Source organism: Myotis brandtii, unplaced genomic scaffold, assembly GCF_000412655.1.
Source record: "Myotis brandtii unplaced genomic scaffold, ASM41265v1 scaffold933, whole genome shotgun sequence".
Classification (NCBI taxonomy): domain Eukaryota; kingdom Metazoa; phylum Chordata; class Mammalia; order Chiroptera; family Vespertilionidae; genus Myotis; species Myotis brandtii.
In genome coordinates, this window is record NW_005371850.1 from 881,773 (window position 1) to 886,391 (window position 4,619).

The window sequence follows — 4,619 nt, forward strand, 5'->3', positions numbered from 1 at the left end:
TTCCTCTCCAGGTGTCTGGTTATGAGGCTCGCTCTCTAGCACCTGGCAGACAGGATAAAATTCACCTTGACAAGACACAACACAAAGGGAACAAAACAAGAATGTACTCATGAAAATAATAACCCCACTATAAGTGACCACTTGAGAAAAGAGAATTAGGGGCAAGAAAAGAAAGCATAAATGATATAAAAGAGAGAGAAAAGATAAGAGAGAAAAGAAAAAGGAGGAAACACCCCCTTTATATGGGGGAAAACACCACAGAACCAATAGATAAACAAACAAACAAACAATACAAACACCAAACCCCCAGCAAAGAGGGTGGGGGCAGAATCTGTAGAGGCTGAGCTTATATACAGAAGATAAAATTAAGAATTGGATGTATATGGGATGGATCTCAGTTCAGTATAGAGGAAGTAGAAAGGGGATGGGTGGATAAGAGGAAAGATAATGGGAAGAAAATAATAATAAATTTACAAAAAATTTGATTTCAAAAATGGTATAAAAATAGCAAATAAAAATAAAATAAAATAGAGTGATGGAAAAATAATGTGAAAAGAAATAGAAAACAAAGCAACAGACAAAAACAGGAAATCAAAGAAAAAAATGAGATAAAATAATAATAAAATAATAAAAATAAAAATGAAAAAGTGAAGTGTTCCTTTGGCTGGCTTAAGATCTCAGTCTTCTGTACTGTAGTATTTCTCAGGTTCCAGTTGCTGGGATTGAAAGTCTCTCTTTAGGCCAGTCCCTTTGGACTCTCAGGGACTATTTAGGGTTTTTTTTTTCTTTTTTCAATCCTTTGTACCATTCAGGGTGGAATCTGGGTGTGGCTGTATTAGTTGCCTGGATACTGGAGGGAGGGGCTTTCTCTTCAGGAAAAAATGGCTGCCCAGGTCCCAGGCACAGGGTTGACTCAGCACCAAACTCGCTGACACTTCTCCTGGACCCCCCTCTCTCCAGATTCCACAAGTTCGGAACTTCTCCCACACTCTAGCCACGGGTAAGTGTCTGTATCTGAAAGGTCCTATGAACTAGGCTCAATGAATAAAGGCACAAGCCACAGAGGCCAGAGAGGCTGTGCCTCTGCCTGCTTTTCTCCTGCTGGCACTCTTCAGCCTTTCCTGACTATGGACCCAGATCTAGAATCCCCTGCCGACCAGCAGTTCTGTGGACCTTCTTTCCACAGTCAGACACTGCCTGTCCCAAGGGACGTGGCTCAAGCCAGTGCCATGTGGATTCCCTCTGATCCTCAGGGTTCAGAGGTCTGGCAGATTATCCTTCCCAGAGCCTTGATTTTACCTTTCTCCAAAGGTTCTCTGCCCTTCCCGCTGCAAACCATCTCCCAGCTGAGTCTCCTTTGCCAATTCGTACTGAATGTTACTCATTTCATCTGTTCATCCTATCTGCTCCAGGACAAGGCTCGGGACACGTCCATCTATACCGCCGCCATTTTGTCTCTTAATTATTATTTTTAATGGAAATTTGAAGGTTATATTATTATAAACTCTTCAGGATATTTTAATTTAGTATAAGAGTTAGCATTATATAGGAAAGCACTGGTGAAAGAACTATGAGGTTTAAGATTGTGTATCAATTTTGTTATTATCTGGATAAAAAGTCTTGGTGAAATCATTAATATCTCTAAGCCTCAGTATATGGAGGTTTAATGATTGTTAACGGTCCTTCCAATTCTATTGTTTAGTGATTTCTGAAATCTAGACATTTCATTATAATGACTATTTATTAATAACAAGGCAAATTAAGATGGTACTATATACATACATATATATACATACACTTGTATATTAGAGTTACTATGCAAAGTGTATTAATACCTGTTTATTTCTATAGAGACAGATATAGAACACTTGAGAGATTCTATTGAAAGACGAATGTTAACAGGGCAAATGAAGATACAGTCAAAAAGTCTCCTTGGTAAGATCAAGACTTTTTGCAAGTCTAATATTTCTAGTATATTTATCTTCTTTGGAGTTTAACTATGAATAATTAATGACAAGTACCTTAATGTTATTCATATATGGCTAACTTTCTCATAGTTAGGTGTACTCTGGCATTTACTAGAAATTTAAAAAAAGTCGGAAATTATGAGTTTTAGAAATAATCCATTTAGAAATTAAAACATAAAAATTAAATGCTATAGTGACAAGTATGTTCAATGCTTTTCTACTCACTTCTAAGATAGAAAGTTTCTTTAATCTTGCAAAAGGACATAAGCTACCTAATTAATGTAATACTGTGAAAACAAGAAGACTCTAACAGTTAATTTATTCCTTACTATTTCCCTCTATCTGATGGAAATGTCAGGCATATTTATATCTCAGTTGTAGTAGAATCCATAAGTTGTCTTATATACCTCAGAGATTATACTACTGCCTTTACTCTTGTAACAATAATGAACACTCAAGCCCAGCTGGTGTGGCTCAGTGATTGAGCATCAACCAATGAACCAAAAGGTCACCAGTTCGATTCCTGGTAAGGGTACATGCCTAGGTTGCAAGTTTGATCCCCAGCAGAGGCTTGCAGGAGGCAGCTAATCAATGTTGATGTTTCTCTCTATTGATGTTTCTATCTCTCTCTCCCTCTACTATCCCCTCTCTCTATTTTGTGATGAAAGATTATTTTATTTTGGGTGGTGGGTACATAGTGCAATATACAGATCATCCTATATAATAAAAGGGTAATATGCAAATTGACCCTAACAGCAGAACGACTGGGAATGACTGGTCACTATGACACACACTGACCACCAGGGGGCAGATGCTCAATGCAGGAGTTGCCCCCTGGTGGTCAGTCTGCTCCCAACAGGGGGAGCTCTGCTCAGCCACAAGCCAGGCTGATGGCTGCCAGTACAGCAGTGGTGGTGGGAGCCTCTCCCACCTCCTCAGCTACACTAAGGATGTCCAACTGCATCTTAGGCCTGCTTCCCGCTGGCAAGTGGACATTGCCTGAGGGCTCCCAGACTGCGAGAGGGCACAGGCCGGGCTGAGGGACCCCCCTGAGTGCACAAATTATAGATTTGAAATCTATATGATCTTATTAACCAGTGTCACCCCAATGAATTTAATTTTAATTTTAAAAGAACCATTCTTAGGAGAAAAATAAGACATAAATGTGAATGTTTGATCAAATAGGGGATGTCTACAAATAGACAGATATTATTTTGAAAAGGACTACATGGAAATCCAGGAGTTGCAGTAGAATGACTGAAATAAAATCACTGGAGGGCTCAGTAGATGTACACTGTTAGGAGAAAGGATCAGCAAACTTTAGAAGTATTGAAATAATATAAGGAGAGATTAAAGAACAAATTATATCATTTGAAATAATGACTGAAAAGAGAACCAGATATTATAAAACATGATTAATATAACGAACCAATACACTCTCATTTTCTGTATTGAGTAAAAAGTTCTGTAAAATTTTTTTAAAATAAATATAATAAATGAAGTTATATTTATAATATGTGTAACAAAAGTGTAAACTAAGGAAAGAGTATACTAATTTAGGGCTTTATAGAGGAGTATAATATATAGAATATATAAAACTTATATACAGGGTGGGGCAAAAGTAGGTACAGATATGAGTACTTGAAACAGAGTTATTGTATTATTTTTCATACAAAAATTATAAACCTACTTTTACCCTATCCTGTAAATAAAAGTAACATACATCAAATATAAGAAAAGTAACAGTAATAAAATCATTGTAATTTAATTAATACAAATCTGAAGTGAATCTAAATTGACTGTGCTGATTGTTACATGATTCTAAAAATATATTAATAACCAATTATTAGACATTAACAATGGAAAAACATATAGAATATTATTTTAATTGCTTGGGAAGGATCAAGATAAGATTGTTTAAAAAGACTTAAAAGCAATGGAAAAATATATTTTCTTTTTCTAAAGACTTTATTTTTTAAAGCAGTTTTAGATTCACAGAAAAATTAAGAGGAAGATACAGATATTTCCTATATTTCCATTTCTCACACATACAGAGTCCCCCCTAATTATAAACACCCACCAGATTAATACATTTGTTAAATTAGATAAGCCTACACTTACACATACTGTTATGCACAATTTTTGCTCCTTAAGTCAAATGAATCAATTCTTCTAATTGTATTTGTTGGAGGAATACCAAGGAATAACACATATCTGTGAAGGTTGTCATGTCATGTGTTGCTATAACTAAGGTTACTTTTACCAATGTCATAACTTACTGTGACAAAGATGTTCTGCCCAATCCAGTGTGTCTTTGGCTTTGCTAATGATGACCCTTCTGGAATTCACCTCTGCTGAGATTGCTGGGGTGATATGTTGGTACTGCCATGGTGATATTCATGGGCCCAGTTATTTCACCAATGAAGACTTCCAGTCTATTATGTCTGCATCATGGCAAGTTTCTGTCTGAGTTCCATTCTGTATTTGAACCATTTTCTTTCTTTCTTTCTCTCTTTCTTTCTCTCTTTCTTTCTTTCTTTCTTTCTTTCTTTCTTTCTTTCTTTCTTTCTTTCTCTCTCTCTCTCTCTCTCTCTTCCTTCCTTCCTTCCTTCCTTCCTTCCTTCCTTCCTTCCTTCCTTCCTTCCTTCCTTC